The 21,441-nt window shown below is 46.1% G+C and overlaps 1 protein-coding gene across 1 annotated transcript in view; it reads left to right on the forward strand.

Moving 5' to 3' along the window:
- Positions 1-1,710: 1,710 nt before the first annotated feature.
- Positions 1,711-21,441, forward strand: part of SNAP25 (synaptosome associated protein 25) — a 76,727-nt gene continuing 56,996 nt past the window's right edge. Inside the window, exon 1 of the mRNA XM_035110082.2 lies at positions 1,711-1,851. The gene's annotated coding sequence lies outside the window, so the exon portion shown is untranslated. The remainder of the gene's footprint in view (positions 1,852-21,441) is intronic.

Consider the following 21,441-nt stretch of genomic DNA (forward strand, 5'->3'; position numbering starts at 1 on the left):
CAAATCTTTCAGTAGTGTGAGTGGCATGATACTGTACTATGGAGCCATGTGCAACCACACACACACTTGCTCCATATGGCCTTTACACTATGGTTCACAAGTGTGGCCCTGTGCTCTGGATCATTGCACAATAGCCTCAAAGATCTCCAAAGACAGCACCTAAATAAAGATTTTCATGAGCTGTCCTTCCAGATACATATCTTTTGGGAGGTGAAGTTAGGGGGCCTAAGTTATGTTTAACTTGTTCTAAAAGTGTCATCCTATCTCATTTCATTCAATGGGAGTTTTGCTGTTGCATTCGAAAGAAGGAAGGACTGCACTCACAGCCAACATAAACCAGGAAACCTGGCAAAATCAGGGTCCTGTTGGAGCAGCAGTAAAGATCACACAGACTGTTGAGAGAGTCTTCCTTATTACTTGTTCTTCCTTTCTTTGTTACAGACCTCCTTTTTCTCATTTTAGAACACCTGCATTTAAATGAGGTTTATTTGGTGGGAGACCTGTCCTTTCCTGAGATTTCAGTGCACAATTAACTATCAAGCTTTGGGTGGGGAGGGAAGGGAAGGGTGAAGGAGAAACAGCAATGCTCATGGGGGCCAAATAATCTGTATTTCTGCTTCTCCCCATGTCCCACAAAAGCTCAGTGCTTGACAGGCACACTCTTAAATTTTGCACGGTATTTGATCTCTCTCCTGGAGGGTCCCATGAATCCAGCCAGAAATGTTTTTTAGTGGGGAAAGATACATTTCAGTCTCAACTCATAACGAAGCTTAGTTTCATTATGATTCTGCTATACTGAAGTAAGCATGTGATGGTGTGATTGATGCTTGTCTTAATAATCTAGGAATAATACTTTACATATGTCATTAGATATGGATTAAATAGAATGTGGCATTTGGGCAGATAAGAGCAAGAAAGCCTTCTCAGAGTTTAGCTTAAGCTTTTAAAATGAGCAAAATAGATACGATTTGAGAAATTCGGATTCATTCCATCCGTGTGCTGCTGTTCTTTAGACTAAGAGTTTTTATATATATTTAAAAAATAACTTTTGAGGTTTTAACAGCTACTGTACATTGTAAAGCTGCCCACAGGAATGTAAAAAACAAAACAACAACAAGGCGATTTTGTTTGCATTCCCTTTGGAGAGGTCCCAACCAGACAGATTGGCATAATTAAAGCCCCTATGCAAAGTTGGCTTGCTTGCTGGGGGCACAGAAAACAACACAGAGAAGGAGAGAGAAATCTTACATAAAAATAGAAGTCCACGTCGACGGGCCATATATGGAGTACTGGAGACTTCAGAGGGATGCCCTTTTCGGACCACCCCTTTGGCGAAAACAAATCATTACCGCATTATTGCTCTCCCTCCCCGCCCCCAACCGAAGCTTCAGCTAACAAATGCCCTGCAAAGGTGAACAAGGTATCTTCAGGCTACGGTATGAACTAGGGAAGGTCACGCCCCGTCGTGTCTCCTTTAAATAATTTTAAAACAGATTTATCGCTTTTAATAACCCGTGGAGCTAAATTCAAAGGATTGCGGTACAGTGCAGCAACAGCAGCAGCTTCTGATGAGTCAAGCTCCCACAGACGCCAGCCTGCCTCTCCAGTTTCCCTCGCCCCCACCCGCGCGAGCCCTCCTTCCCCTCTCCTCCTCCCCTCAATAGATGTCTATTAAAAGCTGCTGACGTTGGAAACGACGGCCATCTTTGATGAGGGCACACCTCCCATTCCATTGAAGAAGGAGACTCGGGGAGGTCAGCAGCGGCTGTGCTTACTTCCCGACTGCAGCAGTGCACCCCAGTCTCACACCCTTCGTCGGAGGCAACCGGACAGAACTCTTCTGCAGCCAAGGTAAGAGAAGCACCCGATAAAAGCCTCATAGGAAGCCTTTTCTCCCCCCGCTTCCCCCGCTCGCAAAGCTGTGGAGGAAATATATTGCTGGGAGAGCTGTAATCTCACCAACCATGTTGTTGTTTTCTGATTGAGCAAAGAGGAAAGGAGAAGAAATGAAACCCTATTTCACACGGCGGATTTTACTGTTCTTATTATTTTATGTTGCTGTGCGTTTTAAGAGTTTTCCCGCAGCCTTAACTCTTTGTGCGTGAGGGGGCGGGTTAGGGAGAGAATACGTAAACCTATATCGTTTCCTTCTTTTAAGAGATGGTGGTTGTTTTCCTGTCTGGGAACAACCAACCTCTCTCTCCCTCGTCGTCGTGCATGACTCTCGTCTGCGTATCTGGCGCTGGAGTGTCGAGGTGGGATACGATATCGGGCGGAGGTTGGGGTTTACTTTTCGGTTGTTGTTTTTTTGGGGGGGCCTACCCGCCCTCTACATTGGCCGACAGCCTTGAATGGCAGATAGAGGTTCAGCACCCTGGATAGCGGCTACGGCTGCGGACTGCGTCGCCGCGGCGGTAGAAATCCATCAGGGCAGCTTGCGCAGCGAAAAGCTTCACTGCAGCAGTGGGCTTCGATTCAGCACCTCGGACAGCTAACCTCCTGCATGGAGACCGTAGGGTCGTGGTCAGAACCTTGGACAGCGCTCGCCTGGTTGCAGAGACCCCACTTGCAAATAACTGCAAAATGATAACGTGAAGCGAAGCGGGGGGGATTAGGAGGTAGGGGACTGAGACCAAACTTAAATATGTCAGATAGATTGTATGTGCGCGTGTAGAGGCACATTAAAATCTTTAAAAGGCGACTCCGATCTAGTTCCAAGTTTCCAGCTTCTCCTTTGCGTCTCTTTGTCAACAATGTTCAGTGGTGCCTCTGTTTACACGCCATCACCCGAGATCACGGTGTTTCTCCATCTCAGAATATCCGCATTCATCGCCACTTAGGAAAGACAAAAAGCCTTTCTAACCTCCGTATTGCAGTCCAGAGCTGCGAAACCTCGGCTTTTCATCCACATCCCCCCCCCAAAAAAGCACCCGTGGATCCCCGTTTTCCTGCTAGGAAAGCCTGTGTTTAAGCGGATAAATTCTAAAAGGTGACGCGGGAGGGGGAGGCGGTGGGGGAAGGGGCGTAAGATAGCTTTTAGTGCCTTCACTTTCCAATATTAAAGCTCGTATTATATGCTTGTCACTTTGTGTGCTCTATTTTCAATAAGTTTTTAAAAATCGGGAATTTTTCCCCCTCTCCACCCACCCCGCCCACCTCATCACTTTAATGACGACGTTTGCAATGGCCAAATTGCTAAACTTCCATTGGGTTTGAAAACAAACCACTCGTGAGCCCGGCGCCCTGCAATTTTCCCATAGACTGGGCTGGGCACCTTCATTCATCTTTTCCTTGCTAGTACTGTACATTTCGGAGGGCCATTCCTACGAGGCTATGGGAAGCAATGGGGCCAGAGCCTCTGGGAGGCAGTAGGGAGATCGGTGCTGGATGTGGGTTTTTTAAAATAAAAAACAAGAACAACTGGCTAACCCACTCCCAAGCCCTCGACCGGAGGGGAGGGGAACCGAGCGAAGAGGACTCTGGTCTCGTGTGCACCGCAGAGCTTCCCTTAACTGTGCGTGCACCTTATGTAACAGATTTGCTGGAATGTCTAAAGCAACATTCCTGGCCCACATAGAACATGCGGGGTTCAGAACCGTCGATGCTTCTTCCTGCCATGGGGGGTTGCATTGAGAGGCGAGAAAAGGACAGCGGACCGGGGGCCCCTAAGCAAGGAAGCTTCAAGGGAGATTGTTTACTTAATGGGGGGCCCAGGGTATTCACAAATACAGCTTTGCGCTTCCTCGGAGCTCCGGGCCAAAGAGCTCTTCACATGTTTGCGTCAGAGGAAAGCTCTTACGTGCGAAAGCACCAGTAAAAACGATTCCTGGTGGATTTCTTCTTCATCGCAGGCGAAGGGGTGAAGAAGAAAAAAGCGAGCGGGAGGGGAGGAAGCCTGCAGTGTTACAGAGGGCGGGGGCGGGGGAAAATCCTTGCGTCTGAGACTGATAGGAAAACCAGGGGACCGTGAGGCGTTGTTTCCATCTTAGCAGCGTCTCTGGATAAGTGATGCAGGGCGAGATCTCAGGTGGTGCCCATTCATAGCTGCAGGGTGGAAAGAGAGAGAGAGACGCGTCAGCTCAGCTCAGCTGACGGATTAAGAGGGCTGATTGAGAAAACTCCCGGAGATCAGGCAGCAAGCACCAGATCTGAGGCGCCCAGCCCGGCGTTTGCTTCCCACTGTCACGTTTCCTGGCCTCTGCATCCATCTGCTGCGTTAACTGCTGGCGTGGAGGAAGCACGTTTAATCAAGGGGTGTCTGCATCGAAAAGAGGCTGCTTAGCTGGGGGTGGTGAGGTGCGGTGACTTTTTCCTGTCTCCCACCCCCACCCCACCATTCGATTGCCTAAAAAGCTTTCAGGTCCAAAACAGGGGCTCTACTAAGCAGGGCTTGTTTTCCGCTCGGGTCCTGGTCTTGGTGTTAAGAATCAGGTGGGATTATTATTAATCTATCTGGCGACGGCTGCCCAAGGCCAGCTCTTCCAGCAGATCTCCACGCAGCAAAACAGAAGCGAGCGAGACTTACCACGTGACAATCTAAACACGACTGATATACCTTTTCCTTAATCGATTTGTTAAACAAATTAACCCCTCCGTGGGATTGTTGTTGTCGTTTTTTGTTTTGTTTTGTTTTAAGGTTTAGGTTTATCAGGTCCATCTGGGCAAAGCAGGCGGGGGAAGAGGGATGGTGGTTTGAGAAGGGTGCTGTCGCAGCAGACAAGGCGAGCAAAGGGTGTCTTCCTCGGGCTCACGACGTTAAGCAGCAGCAATGTCCTTCGGGTGCCTCGTGACTCAGAGAATGAGAACCCAGAATAATCTCGAGGAACCGCGAGCAGCCAAGACCGAGGAATCGTGCCTCGCAGTAGGAAGAAGAAACAAGGTGGGGGTGGAGAATGCAGCTGGAAGATCGGAAGAGGACAGATTGGGAGGGATGTGGGGTAGGCTGTAACCCCACAACCTGATTTCGATACCAAGCCCATCATGGTCTTGCTGCTTCTGAAGCACAGATTCTGCTTGAGATCTTCCCATAGGCATGTGGGTTGGTCCCCCATAAAATGATGACGGGTCTTTGGCTTGATGCAGCAGGAATCTTCTTATATTCCTATGAAGCAATATAACAGCATTTCTAAGCATGGGCAGAATGCCTTTCTTGCAACAGCCATGCCCGGGAAAGTTCTCCATGTATGACTTCCAGGTGCCTGGATATCAAACACATGAGAAGATGGACCCTAAAAGAACTGACAGCGTCGCCTTGCAGTGGCTGGCATGTGGAACAGGGACAGAAGTTGCATCAACCAACCAGCAATGCAGACCTGGAAGCAAACAAGCCAGCAGAAGCAGAGGCCATCTCTTAAGAAACAACCTGAACAAAACCTTTCCACTAGGAACTGCCAATGCATAATTCCACAATGGCTTGTTTGACTGCCAAATGTTGCAGGCAGTGGGAATTGGATGGAGCTGATGGCTGATGCTTTTGCAAACAGTGCAAATCAGCCAGGAGGATATTTCCAGACTGCAACAACTGAGATGACTTTGGGCCCTTGGTTCCAAAGGGCTGTCAGAGAGGATATCCCAAAGAATGAGTAATGCATGCCCTAGTGTGTCAAGATTATTGTTGTTGCTGTTTATTAAATTTGTATAATAAATTTGTAGCACCACTACAGAGGGCCTTCTTGGTAGTGGTGCCCACCCTGTGGAATGCCCTCCCATCAGATGTCAAGGAAATAAACAACTATCTGACTTTTAGAAGACATCTGAAGACAGCCCTGTATTGGGAAATTTTTAATGTCTGATGCTGTAAGCCGCCCAGAGTGGCTGGGGAAACCCAGCCAGATGGGTGAGGTATAAATAATAAAATTACTACTACTACTACTACTATTATTATATTAATTATTAGTATTATTATTCACCCTTCAAAACTACCTTCTCCTGAGTCAGAACATTGATTTGTTTAGTCCAGGCTGGTCTTCAGCTGACTCAGGCAAAGGTCTTGCCCATTCCTACCACCCAAGTTTCTCACCCACTCAAGAATTTATGACAAGGATTTAATGTTTAGTTTTACATCTTGGAGCAGCTGACTTTTTTGCACCGAGCGTTGGCCCACCCCTCAGAGGGTTATATGCCTGCGATGAACTGAAGTGGGTGTGGTCAATGCACACTCACATCCATGCACCCCCAAACACACACACAAACACCATATGGACCACACTCCCACAGCAGAGTGCTGGCTAGGAGTCTCTTTTCCTACTCCATTGCTGCAGCGGGGAAGAAGAAGAAATGGTTCAAATGTCTTTTTTAATTTGCAATGACGGCTCTTCCCTGTCTGATGCAGCACCATTGCAAGAAAGTCTTAGGGCTTGGAGAACAGGATGCAGTGTTGCTTTGGCTTTCCTGTTTTCTTTGAGCAATTGTATGTCTTTAAATATTATTCACAGATGGGGAGAGTGATGCTATGCTTTGGTTTTGCTTGCTATGGGCATCTGGTTGGCCACTGTGAAAACAAAGTGCTGGACCAGATGGGCCTCTGGCCTGATCTTATGTTCATTTACATTTCCTGCTCCCTTTATGTTTTGATATGAGCAAAATGCATATTTGAATGTAGTATATGGTTTTTATATTACATTTATGCCTTGCTCTCTGCTGCCCATCCACTTTATGCTGTTACTCTGTGATATTCCTTTACCACTGTAGGTGGACTGGGTTAGGAACTGAAAATAATGCAGGCAGGGAACCATTTGCCATTTGAACCATTTTCCCAATCTAGGAATAGCTACTTTAAGCTTCTCATAGACTGTTTAGATCAGGGGTCCCCAAACTACGGCCCCCGGGCCGGATGCGGCCCAATCGGCCTTCCAATCCGGCCCGCGACGACCCCCGCCGCCCGCTGCCGCCGCCCGCTCTCACAGCGCGCGGCGCAGCGGCGATCTGAAAAATCGGCAAAAAATCGCCGAAAATCCTTTGTGCGCATGCGTACGGGCCTCTCCCGACCCGGAAGAGGTCATTTCTGGTGCACTTCCGGGTCGGGGGAGGCCCATACGCATGCGCACAAGCGATTTTCGCCGATTTTTTTCCGCCCGTGTGCGTGTGCGCATGCGCACGGGCGCGCACTCCCCCGCCCTCCGGCCCGCTGCGCGCGCACTCCCCTGCAGTCCGGCCCACCGCGCGGTCGGCGCGGCGGGCACCGGCCCGCCGCTCGGTAAGTCTGGGGACCCCTGGTTTAGATTATGTCCCACATGCGGTATAGTGCTTTGCTTGTTGGTCATTTCAGTTCTCAGACCCAGTGCCAAGATAAACTAGCAAGGGGTGAACTGGCCACATCAGAATCATAATAAATATCCTCAAATCAAAAATAAAACAACTTGTGCTGCTTTGTGAGACTCACACCATGATAGTCAATAGGGTGCCAACCAGAAGTTCTTATAATTTATTACTACAGTGGTACCTCAGTTTATGAACACAATTGGTTCCGGAAGTCTGTTCATAAACTGAAGCGTTCATAAACTGAAGCAAACTTTCCCATTGAAAGTAATGGAAAGTGGATTAATCCGTTCCAGACGGGTCCGTGGAGTACTCAACCTGAAGCGTACTTAACCCGAAGCATGGGTGTAATTGGTTCCGAAAGTCTCTTCATAAACTGAAGTGAACTTTCCCACTGAAAGTAATGGAAAGTGAATTATTCTGTTCCAGATGGGTCTGAGGCGTTCGTAAATCGAAAATTCGTAAAGCGAGATGTTTGTAAACTGAGGTTCCACTGTATTCAGTTTCTCTCCCACCTTTCCTCCAAGGAGCTGAAGGTGGCATACATGCATCTCCCTGCTCTCCATTTTAGCATCACAACAACCCTGTGAGGTAGGGTAGGCTGAGAGATGGTGACTGGCTGAAGGTCATCCAGTGAGCGTTATGGCTGAGTGGAGATTGAGCTCCAGGGTCCATTATGCCATCCTGGCTCTCAACTCCAGTTAATGTGGCCAACAACACAGAAGATGTCAGGTTGGCTACCCCTGGTTGTGTGGGCTACCCCTGGTGATGCTGTGGTCTAAACCACTGAGCCTCTTGGGCTTGCTGATCAGAAGGTCAGCAGTTTGAATCCCTGCAATGGGGTGAGCTCCCATTGCTCTGTCCCAGCTCCTGCCAACCTAGCAGTTCAGAAGCACACCACTGCAAGTAGATAAATAGGTACCTCTGCAGCAGGAAGGTAAACGGCGTTTCCGTGCTCTCTGGTTCCATTGCACCAGAAGCGGTTTGATCATGCTGGCCACATGACCCGGAAAGCTAGCTGTGGACAAATGCCGGCTCCCTCGGCCTGAAGTGAGATGAGTGTCACAAGCCCCTAGTCGCCTTTGACTGCACTTAACCATCCAGGGAGCCTTTACCTTTTCTGTGTGACAAAAAACAGAGGAAGGCAATTCAATCTTTGGGTTGGGGCAGGTTAAAGTGGCTTTCTGTAGGTGACACCATAAGGAAGAAGGATGGGTGGGGATGCTTTAATGGTGCAAAAATCGATGCCTTAATGGTCAGCAAGTGGGAGCTGTAGTCCAACGACATTGGAGGGCACCATGGTGGCCAACCCTGGAGCAGCCTGCATACTGTATGCTCTTAGGAAATAATGTAAGCATGTACTAAATTGCATGGCAACATTTTCCGTTTCACAACAGGGAAGCGGGAGCTTAGCAATAGAGACAAAACACACCCGCAGCAGCTCCATGTGATGTATCTGTGGTTGTGCTGAATGGTTGAATGCCCCTGCTGTGTAAAGCAAATCAAAGTTAGCATGTGCCTAGCTAGATCATTCTCTCTGACATGCCATTACCCACCCCCAAGCTTCATATATAGCCGCCTTCCCAGTCAACAAATTGTGGGCATTCACCATCCCATTCCTCTTCCGCCCCATCTGAATTGGCCATACAGTCTAGCCGCCATCTTATAGCATGGGGCTGCTGATTGTGGAGTTCGGTTGCCCAGACACATTCTTAGCCACATTGTTGAACCCAAGCCTTAGGGCTCAGCTGACATCCTTTGACAGTCTTGAAATATCATTACTGACATAAATTGATGGAGCTGAAGTGAATTCATTCTACTGTAATTAATTTCTTCTGGTGTTGACGCTGGACAAGGGCCTGAGCAATCTTCCTTGCCCGCTGAATTTAACTTATATTGATGAACATCTCTGGTGAACAGAGCTAAATTGTTTGCATTCTAATTTACTGGACTGGGAGGGCAGTATTTGTATATTTGCATTTCACCTCTGTAGCCGGCTAGATCTTTAGTAAGCAGCATGGAAATGTTATGGCTCGTGTGGGGAAGCCCCTGCCATGGAGAAGAGCTTGCTGTTCCGGCTTTGACCCTATACCTATTTATCTGGGAGTTACTGTACTTCCCTTGAACACAATGGGACTTGCTTCTGTGTAGGCATGTATAGGGCTGTGCTGGCAGGATCTTCCACACTGGGGGCTGTCATCCACCCAATTATGTCTTGCTCTAGGGGTGAGTGTTACAACATTGCTTCTTTGTTATAAATGCAGTAAAAGGTAAAGGGACCCCTGACCATTAGGTCCAGTCGTGACCGACTCTGGGGTTGCGCGCTCATCTCGCATTATTGGCCGAGGGAGCCGGCGTATAGCTTCCAGGTCATGTGGCCAGCATGACTAAGCTGCTTCTGGCGAACCAGAGCAGCGCACGGAAACGCCGTTTACCTTCCTGCTGTAGCGGTTCCTATTTATCTACTTGCATTTTGACGTGCTTTCAAACTGCTAGGTTGGCAGGAGCTGGGACCAAGCAACGGGAGCTCACCCCGTCACAGGGATTCGAACTGCTGACCTTCTGATCAGCAAGCCCTAGGCTCAGTGGTTTAACCACAGCGCCGCCTGGGTCCCTTCCCATAAATGCAGTAGGAATGAGCAAAGAGGAGCATGTTATATAATTCCAGTACATGCAATTCCAAGATGCAGTGTTCATTCTCCCATCTCAGCCAGTTGGGAATGACGCATACAACCAATTTTCTACAGCTTACTTCCACTGCAAATTTTGGAAGCCGTCTGCAATTTAAACATTAAGAGGCTACCCATGCACGCACATCTGTGAAATATATTGTTATGCTGCACCCCCTTCATCATAGCTTTATAGTGTTCCTTCTTTGGCAGTGGTAGATATGGTATCTCATCTTTCCCAGTTGCAGAAGCTGAATTTCTAATCCAAGGGGAAAGAAAGACCAGAAGCAATTTGTCATGAATGTTTCACTGTTACTTTGGATGATAAATGCTCATCTGGCATTGACCAAATTGAATTCATGCTGGCTGCAGCTATCAAATGCATTTAGCCTTTCAGCTGGAACTATCCCAAGCCATGTGTGTTTTGTGTTCTAAAAAGCCCCCATTAAAAACTGAGATCTGAGCATCAAAATCATTTACAACCACATTAACGACACCTAATGGGAATATGTTGATTTACACCCATCAGGTATTTCTGCTAGTTATATGTGTGCCACTACATTCACACAGACTGGTGATTTAATCTCAGGATTGCAAATCTGATTTTTCTTCTTCTTTTATGCATTCATTTTTTCATAGATTTTGAAGTATTAGAGATTAAACTGTTGTGTGAATAGGTGAAATAGCTTCTCCTACCCCGACCCAAAGGCATTTCTTTCAAACGGTGAAAGTGACGGTGTAGTTGATGGGTTTGCTAAAGAAAGAATATATAGCCCTGTGCTAAAGGGGGAGAGGGTTAGACTTTGGAATTGGGTTTGTTGCACTCCTGGAAGTAATCATTTTTGGTCAAACCTTATGCCAAGAGTCTGGCAATTCTGGGTCAGAATCTCCCCTTTCTAGCAAGCAAAAATAATTTTCAGTTGACGGGTTCGCATATAAGAATCTAGTGCTGATGCTGACAATTTGAAAATATGAAACTGCTTCGAACATATGAAAATTGAGCCCCAGACACTGGCTCATCAGGCTCAAGAGAAGAGGTCCTTTCAAGCCCTTCTGCTACCTAAGCACCTCTTAAGTGCAGATAGTGCTGGGACCTTGTGGGCTACGAAGAAAAGCATCTATCAATCTTAAGCATAAATAAATAAAACTAATGGATGAAAGCTCTTACTTTGAAAAGAGCAGCATATTTTGCTTGCAATCATTGCCTTGTCGTGTCTGCAGGTAAGCCAGCCCTCCCCAACCTGGTGCCCTCCATATGTTTTGGACTTCGACTGGTAGGGATGATGAGGGTTGTGGTCCAAAACATCTGGAATGGGGGAGGCAGATGTTAAACTTTTGCTGGATTTCAGAATTTATTAATTTTGTATACCACCCTTCATCCACAGATCCCAGGGCAATATACAAAAAATTATATGACTTTCTCTTGAAGTATAACATTTTTAAAATGCGTGCACACACACACACACACACACTTATTCTGTCGTTGTTCTTCACTGTGCCTCGGATATGACTCAGCAATAAGAATATTTACATGGTGGAGGGAAGGAACTGCCATTGAAAGTACACTTCTAACTAGTGAGGAAGGGACCGTTTGCATACATGTTCAAGTAATTATATTCTGCACATCATTTTAATTTTTCAAATTTTTAATGTCCACTATTTACTACTAGAGAAATTGGATAACTTTAGAATGATTGGAGCTGAACATAACTGCTGATAACTGGCAACTTCCGTCTTTAACCATGAAAACTAAAATATGCTTCTTTACATGTGATTTCTGACATTGCTGCCTTGTATTTGGTTTCTCCTTTGAAGCCTACTGTCTAATTTAGAAATGCCCAATCAGAGCCACAAATGAAAGGAAAACTTCTCATGAATCCTATCAACAAGATCAATAAATATTAGCTGGGCTTGTTTGTAGTAAGTAGGTTTCAACATATGCATAAAAGGTACAGGGACCCCTGACCATTAGGTCCAGTCGTGACCGACTCTGGGGTTGCAGCACTCATCTCGCGTTATTGGCCAAGGGAGCCAGCGTACAGCTTCCAGGTTATGTGGCTAGCATGACAAAGCCGCTTCTCGTGAACCAGAGCAGCATACAGAAACGCCGTTTACCTTCCCGCTGTAGCGGTACCTATTTATCTACTTGCACTTTTGACGTGCTTTCGAACTGCTAGGTGGGCAGGAGCTGGGCCGAGCAACACATGCATGACCTTAAAAAAAAAGTCTGCATGCCATATCAAGACCAGTAGGAAGTCAGTGGCAGGGAATATTTTTCAATCTATATACAGAGCTATATTCCCTCCAGTACAACATTCTGGAAGCCTAATAATAACATTTATTTATTTATTTATTTATTTATACCCCACCCATCTGAGTGGGTTTCCCTAGCCACTCTGGGTGGCTCCAACAGAATATTAAAAACATGATAAAAACATCAAACATTAATGCCAATGGACCAGAGTCAAAAGTGGGAAGGGCAAAGGATGTGGTTCTTTCTTTTGTACAGTAGGACTATATGTTGATGTGATGTGAACAGTGAGTGAAATTGCACAGGCTTGAGCTTGAGCTCTAGCACATCCCCCATGTCTGGATGTTCTGAGGTAAGGGTGCCAGGTGCACTGGGTTACCATAGCAACACCAGCAAGGTTGAGTGTATGACTTGTTGGATCATTCAGCCTCCCATTGGTTCAGGAAATAAGCCTACATGTGGAGGCAGGCCTGGTAGTCTCTAGGGCATTGCTTTCATTACGTCTCGTCCTGTTGCACATCTGTGTCCTGTCCTGTTGCTGCCAGGGGCTGACTCTGCGAGAGTCTGGAGAAGAGGCTGTGGGCTTTACACAGCAGCGTTTGCTAGCATGGCGATAGTGTTAGGGGATCATTCTGCACATGCGTATCTTTACTTCAAAGGCCAGAAGAAATGCATATATAGTAGACAGTAGTGCTTTGCTGCGTCTCAGAAACACATTTTTACTTCGAACTGTGTGGGAGAGGAGTTTCCCCCTCCCCCCGTAATTGGGGGTTCAGCTGGGGACAGGGAATCTCTGGGAGACTCTGCTGGGGCTCTGCATACACTGTTGATGTATCGCACAGGTTGAGATGGGGTGATGTTAGGGACTGGGCAGAGGAAGAATGGTGGAGACCGCCTCCCCAGCCTTTTAATACCAAGAAAAAAGAGGAACAGTGGGTTGAGGGTTCAGAACGAGGAGGAAGCAATGGGATTGCCAGCAGTGCCAACTTCTGACACAGCCCTTCCAAGGGTTCGACAATCCGCCTACCTGTAGTTGTCACATTATCAAGCTGCAACATGGTGCATGGAGCCCCTTTGAAACAATATGGGGTGGTTATGTAATCATCTGAAGTGCCTTGTAGAGCCTGCCCAGCATGTATTTAACTCCACAAATAAACTGCGTCACCAGCTAGAAAGCATTTCCTCTCTCATCATACAGGGCACAATATATCTATGATACTTATAGTCATTATCTAGTGTCGTTATATTGTATCCAGTGTATATTTTTTGAAAACAGGCCAATGGCTCCAAGAGAGATGGATTTTGGATGCGGTAGCAGTTAGTGCTGTGAAAGCCTGTTCGTCCGGTACCCTTTAGAAAAGGAGAGCATAATGAAATGGAATGGAAAAACCTCCAGGGTTCTGAGTAGTCACTGAGCACTGATACATAGATGTCATCTTTCATGTTGTGCTGTAGGGAAAGCTTAACATTATTTTTATTTTATTTTTAAAGAATTCTACACTGTGTAGGGATTTCTAAGACATCAATATTCTCTCCTCCCTCTAGTGGCAGAAGCCTATTAGGCTATTGTGTTCATCCATTCTGTATCTCAAATTTCACAGTTTCGGTCCCTGCCCTGAGAACACATTCTGACCTTGAGAATGTCCCATTCACTTATTAATAAAAAAGTACACCCCTATATTTATGGCTACGGAAGAAGTGACAATCCATTGCAACCTACTGTTGTCACGGAGAAAAACGGCGCCCGGGGAAATTATCATTTGTCGTTACTGAATCTATCACGTTTGTGTACCACCGTTCCCTCAATAAGATAAAGGTGGTGTCTAGAGATGGGGAATAAATGTGACTCTGTTCAGATTCGTGAAGCTGAATATATCTAATCTGCGCTTTCCAAAACAATATGAGCATCGATGCACAGCCATCCCTCAAGATTCACACTTATCTGAATTTTGTGATTTTGTTTTCCAGCCAAGCAGTATTTGCAAAAAATGCATATATTAGGGGGAATGCATGCAAAAAGGAATATATTTGTGAAAATAATACACAAAAAGGCATTGCTTGCAAATAAAGTGCAAAATAAAGTCAAAACCACAGAAAAAAATTATATCTTAGGAGAAATTCACACTAAAATACTGAAGAATTTTCATGAGGTTTTTTTAAAAAATGCAAATTGCTGCAGAAACATGCAGAACAGAAATTAAGATTAGAAAGTGAGAACCTTAGAGAACTGAAATTAACAGACCCTTCTATCCCTTCCCTCCTATTGGGTATGTATAGGTTAGAATGATATATTGGGATTGGTCCAAGGTGAGATAGTGAGTTTCATGACTGAGAGTGTATTTGATTTAAATCTCCTAATTCAAAATCCAATGCTCCAGTCCCTATACTACACTGGGTACATTAAGGGTGGAGCTAAGCAGTTTTTACTGTGCAGCAGAGCAGATTAGTAACAAACATCTATCTGTGTGTGTGTGTCTCTGTGTGTACTAGCTCTCTGAAGGGAGGACCTTAGCCATTGCTAAATACTCAGAGCAGACACAAGGTATTTTTATGCCCTGGGTCAGAACAGCCCCCATCTGAAAGTCAAGATGCATAGTACTAAAGGCAGGCAAGTTATTTTGACATCTGAGGCAGAACATTCAACAAGCACCTCTCCTACTCCCTAGCAGTCAAAACACAATAAAAACAAATTACATAACTAACATTTCCTGACACCCAAACTCTGCTGCCTGAGGTGGTTATTTTACTCTGCCTAATGGCAGGGCCAGTCTGAGTGCATTGCAGAACAGGCTGGTAGCATTCAATGGATCTGTAGATATGTATTTATTCATATAGGTTTAATATATGAAGATTGCATGCATACCGATTCTCTCTCATATACCAGTACATATTTGGGACCCAGGAAAGGAGGCCAATATTTTTATAATTATCATTTTCTCATTTTGCTATGGATTTGGATGATGACTGGTTGGACGCAGAGGAATGGTGGGAGGAACCAGTTGGGGAACCACCAAGGGAAGAAGGCTCAGAGCCCAGGGAGTGGCGGTGGGACAACAATGAGTAGTCAGAGGGAGAAGACTGAGAAGAGGAGGTGTTGGAAGCTGAAGAAGAGACAGGGCTTAGTGAGCTGGGAGAGTCCATGGCAGAGAGAAGTCTAGAATCAGAGTTAGAAGCTGAAGTAGGAAAGGAGGAAGAACAAGATGTAGATATGAGTCAGGCTGGTGAAGAGTCACAGGTGTATCCATTTATCCCCCACCCATCAGAGTGGGTTTCCCCACCACTCTGGGCAGCTCCCAAAAGGATATTAAAAACATGATAAAACATCAAACATTAAAAACTTCCCTAAACAGAGCTGCCTTCAGATGTCTTCCAAAAGTCAGATAGTTGTTTATTTCCTTGACATCTGATGGGACGACCGAGAAGGCCCTCTGCCTGGTTCCCTGTAGTTTCACTTCTTGCAGTGAGGGAACCACCAGAAGGCCCTTGGAGCTGGACTTCAGTGTCCGGGCTGAACAGTGGGGGTGGAGATGCTCCTTCAGGTATACTGGGCCGAGGAGAAAGCCATTGAGAGGAGGGGACTTAAATGGCTTTGAGGAGACAGGGACTTTCAGTCTTAGCAACTGATTCATGGGTTAAGACCCACTAGCAGGGCTTTTTGTTCTAGCTGAAACTCAGTTCTGGCACCTCTCAGGTGGGCACCATTGCCATTCTAAGAGAACAAGGGAGGTGTTCATGGTGAGTTCCAGCACCTCTTTTTCTAGAAAAATAGCACTGCCTACAAGGATGAGGTGCTATGCTCATTATGCCTAACATTCAGCCAAGTCTGTGCAAAATGTATTTTTGTTAACAAAGAGTTAACTCCAACTTAGAACGGTGTGATTTCCTGCCAGCTCACTCTTTGACACTTACTGATATCAGCAAGAGGACTAATGACACCTTGTTATGATACCCAGAAATAGCAAGTAGTCTCATGGCATCTTGAATATTCTGGCTGGCCTTACATGGGCAACAACCTACTTTGCCAGATGTATGAGGAGGTCCAGAAAAAAAGTGTGTGTGTGTGTGTGTGTGTGTGTGTACTACTATGAAAAATCAATCTAGCACAATGTAGCAAAGGAAATGGAAGGAATTATAAAGTCAGGTGTAAAAAAAAATTACAGCCCATTTACAGTGATGAGGGTAGATGCAGAATCTATTGACAGTCTTTCTGCAGATCAATTTGTCCTAAATTTGATTAATTGGATTCTAAGTTATGGTTTTTTCCTTCATCAATTCTTCTTCCATATTTCTCATTCTATTTGGCTTTTTGTCAAACACTCTCTCGGCTTTATCATTTGACCTTCCTAAGCTCCTCTAAAAATGATTGATCCTGAATCCTTAGGTCGAAGTTTAATAAGTAAAGGTAAAGGGGCCCCTGACCAGTCGTGTCTGACTCTGGAGTTGCGGCGCTCATCTCGCTCTATAGGCCGAGGGAGCCAGCGTTTGTCCACAGACAGCTTCCGGGTCATGTGGCCAGCATGACAAAGCTGCTTCTGGCGAACCAGAGCAGCGCACGGAAATGCCATTTACCTTCCCGCCGGAGCGGTCCCTATTTATCTACTTGCACTTTGAGGTGCTTTCGAACTGCTAGGTGGGCAGGAGCTGGGACCGAGCAACGGGAGCTCACCCCGTTGCAGGGATTCGAACCGCCGACCTTCTGATCAGCAAGCCCTAGACTCTGTGGTTTAACCCACAGCGCCACCTGGGTCCCTCTCGAAGTTTAATAGTTTCAGCAAAAAATGGTGGTGACAGAGTAAGCCACTGGAAACTCATAGCTGAGCCTTTTTGGTACCTTAATTGGGTCTTCAAGAATCAAGTGAAGCACTTCGTTTGATTTTTGCCTATAAACCAACTCAAAGATAGTGAAGATCTTTAAGTACCAGTGGAATATGTTCATCATGACAAACAACGTGGCAGCCATCAGGAGTGCCAACTTGAATAAAATATGGGGCTTTACCTGCCCCATATAACCAATCACAAGACACAGTGCATGCACACCATTTGAATGACAAGGCCCATCAACTTGGGAGGGGAGCAGTCCCCTCAAATATTTTACTGGGGGAACCAAAGGGCCCCTAGGAGTTGGCTCCTATGGCTGCCATATTCTAGAAACACTGAAATTTCCCAACACTTTTCAGAGGTATAACACGTTGCCTGGAAGTTGGGCAGGCCATCTTAGACATTCTAAACTTTGCACAAATAAAACCTTTTAGATGCTTTGGTTCTTGACATGCACATCTATAACAATATGAAACGGATTTGATTACAAAGAACTTTGACATGCCCCTTAGATGATTATGGACAAGTGTTTTTCTCTTACATTAGCACCTGTGTGAAAAGAAGATAAAAGAGAGGGAGCACTTGATGAAGTATAAAGTAAAGCCATTGCATGGTGGTTGCAACCTACAGTTCATTGATTGGCAAGACACAAAGATTGGTATGCTTTAAGCCACCTTCACCCCATTAGCGTAAAACCTTCTGGCATATTTCATCCATCTGTTAACTGCGAATTATAGAGGAAAACCCATAATTATTTGAGAAACTAACTCCACCTAGACTGCAACCACAGGAATCATTATGGCAATATATTTGTATAGTCTGGTTCATTCCTTTCTCTGTGTGGGTGATTATATGCACTTGTATGTAGGATGGCGCCGTGGGTTAAACCACAGAGCCTAGGGCTTGCCGATCAGAAGGTCAGCGGTTCGTATCCCCGTGATGGGGTGAGCTCCCGTTGCTCTGTCTCAGCTCCTGCCAACCTAGCAGTTCGAAAGCACCTCAAAGTGCAAGTAGATAAATTGGTACCGCTCCGGCAGGAAGGTAAATGGCGTTTCCGTGTGCTGCTCTGGTTCGCCAGAAGCGGCTTAGTCATGCTGGCCACATGAACTGGAAGCTGTATGTCGGCTCCCTCGGCCAATAAAGCAAGATGAGCGCCGCAACCCCAGAGTCGGTCACGACTGGACCTAATGGTCAGGGGTCCCTTTACCTTTATGTAGGAGAATACAGGGCTTTGGCAACTTCAGTGCAAAGAGTGAATGACATTGTTAGTCCTTCCGCCTGTACAACTTTAGTGTTTGTGGGTCTAATGCAACCTCTTGACCTACATCTCCACCCCACCGAACTTAGCTCTTCTGAACAGGTCCAGCAGGTCAATGATGAACGCTCAGCAGTCTAACTCTCTAGAGATTTTGCATGGGGAATGTGTAGGCTGATTATTGCATCTCTTTAATCTAGCATCCACAAATCAGCTTTCCTGTTGTTAGCTAACAGCACAGCTGGTATCAGGCTGCATATGGCCAGATGCCTGCAGGAAAGCAATGTTTGCAGAGGGTGGGTAGCAAGCACATCAATGTTTGCAGAGGGCCAGCAGCATATCAGTGTTTCGGATTGACTCAAGATTTAGAATGTTTGAGCAAATGTTCAGTGGGTTTCATGAAAGGGGGCTGGAATATTTCTGAGATAATACAGCTGAAACGATGCACCCTCAACAAATATTAGAAAGGTTTTAATAATAATAATAATAATAATAATAATAATAATAATAATAATAATAATAGTTGCCCCTGGAGAGAACATTCCACAAATCAGGAGTCAGGGCAGAAAAGGCTCATTCTTTTGTGGCCACCCTCCAGGCCTCCTTGAAGTATTGTGGTCCTGAGCCATTTAAGGCTTTATAGGTCAAAGCCAGCACTTGGAATCTGGCCTGGAAACTAATTGGCAGCCAGTGCAGTTGGGCTAGGATTGGTGTTACATGCGCAAAATGTCTTGGTCCAGTGATCAACCCAGTTGCTGAATTTTGCACCAACTGAAGTTTCTGAACTGTCTTCAGGAGCAGACCCATGTGCAACACATTCTAGTAATCTAACCTAGAGGTTAGAAGAGCACAGACAACAGAAGTTTGGCTATCCGTGTCCAGATAGGAGCATAGTGGGGCCACCAGCGAAAGCTGATGGAAGGCACTCCATGACACCGAGGCCACCTGAGCTTTCAGCGACAGGATAGATGCAGAAGGACTCCCAAGCTGCATACCTGCTCCTTCAGAGGGAGTGCAATCTCATCAAGAGCAGGCAACCTCCCATCTATCCAGTCTAGAGAACCACCCACTATATAAGCGCCTGTCTTATCTGGATCGAGCTTCAATTTATTGGCTTTCATCCAGTCCGTTCTTGAGACAAGACATCAGTCCAGCACACCCACTCAGCGCCGTCTTAAGCGCCCCTGTCGCCATGGTGCGCCGGATCTCTCCAGTGCCCTTCCGCCCCATTTCCCAGCATGGTGGGAGGGTGGGCGCGGCGCTGCCGCGCGGCGGGCAAACAGGCACAGCGCGATCTCTCCGGCGCCCTCCCGTCCCGTTTCCCAGCACAGTGGGCAGGTGGGCACCGCGCACAGCTGCACAGCGGACTGACGGACCGGCTGGCCAGCGGGCGGGCGCAGCTCGCGGCGCCCTCCTGGCGGGCCGGCGCCATGGTGCCCTGTGCCACCGGGGGTCTACGTAGAGCCGGGCCTGCACCCACTGCCACAGTTGCAGATGTAAAGGAGAAGTAGAGGTTTGTGTCATCAGCATATTGCTGACAACATATTCTAAAACTTTGGGTGACCCCACTCAGCAGTTTCATGTAGATGTTAAACACCGTGGTGGTGCTGGTGGGGATTCAGACTCTGAAGAACCCCACATTGAAGGTTCCACAGGGATGAAAGTACTCCCCAAACATCACCCTATGGAAACGACAATCTAAGTAGGACCAGAACTGCTACAAAGCAGTCCTACCCAGCCCTAACTCAGACAGCCACTACAGAAGGATACCATGGCTGATGGTATCAAAAGCTGCTGAAATCATTAGAAAACAATGCACAAAAAAGAAGTGCCTTGATTATCAACATCATATGCATGTTCAGACTTCCTTATTTATTTATTTATCTATCTATCAAGCCAGAAATGGTTGAATTGCACCTAATTATTTAGCATGGAAAGTGAAATATTAAGCAGAATGTCACAGGGAGCCAACCAACTGTCTGACCATCTAAAGGGAAACACTTGAAGTATGACTCAGCTGTTTATGTGGGATGATAATTTGCATTCAGTCATTTCTAATGGAATGTGGCCTTTTTCATTCATGGATATTCCATTAGCATGCTCCCAAGACAGGTAACCTGCTTGCAATTAATTGCTGAATTTCTACAAATAATTATTGCCTTCTGTTCTGGGTTTCTTATGAACTGAACTGACTGCAGATATCCAAGTTTTAACCCTGAACTGCTTTGTTTGCAAATGGAAGTCATATCATACGTACACCGTTATATAACGTTGATGCTACGGGTTGATATTTATTTATTTAGTTACTTACCTTAGAAATGTTGTTTGCATGTGAAAATCCTTTGAGAAACGTATAGGTTTTGTATTTTTCCTCCTATAAATTGCCTCACATTCTTAGCACACACATACACACACAGAGAGTTACATAAAATGCAACACGGTAAAATCTGGTAGCTACTAACTTTATAAGCTTGAGTCATTAAGTCAAGGTACTCAAACTCCAAGAATGAGCTCTGTTCAGCTCAATTTGAAATTAGCTTGGTATTCATAAGCTTTCTTGATGAGTATTGGGGGAAAGCTAATCTCCTCTCTGAGGGTTCTGTACAAACATGTAATGTTGGCACACATGACCACCCCGCCCATGAGGCAAGGTGAGGCGGCTACCTCAGGTAGCAGGATCCACGGGGGCAGCAGATCATGAACCCAAACATCATGAACCTTCTGCTTGCTTCTTTCACACAGAGAAGCTTCCCGAAGCTTCTAGAACCCTCTTGAATTAATCAGAATAAGAAAGATCTCTACACATCAGACAATACTTTCTGCACTAAGAAATGCAAACTGACTCTGGGTTCTCCTGGGCTCTGCACCTGGCTGGTGTGATTCAGAACAGAGGCCCTTCACTTCCACAACAGCCGTTGATTTCCACTTCAACTGTTGGGTAAGATTGATTTGATTCCCCACCTTGCTCCCAATGTAGGTCTTCAGTCCCCCACCCTTGGTCCTGAATTAGATCTATACTCACCCTTTCTCCCCTAGTGGGTGTTGGATGCCGCTTTGCAGTCTGGCCGGCACATAAGCCAAAACAGTGGTACCTCGGGTAACGAACACGATCTGTTCCGGGCCGCAGTTCGTAACCCAAAATGGTCGTAACCCAAAGCGCCATTTCGCACATGCGCAAATTGCGATTTTCA

Source organism: Zootoca vivipara, chromosome 3 (genome assembly GCF_963506605.1).
Source record: "Zootoca vivipara chromosome 3, rZooViv1.1, whole genome shotgun sequence".
In the NCBI taxonomy this organism is placed as follows: Eukaryota; Metazoa; Chordata; class Lepidosauria; order Squamata; family Lacertidae; genus Zootoca; species Zootoca vivipara.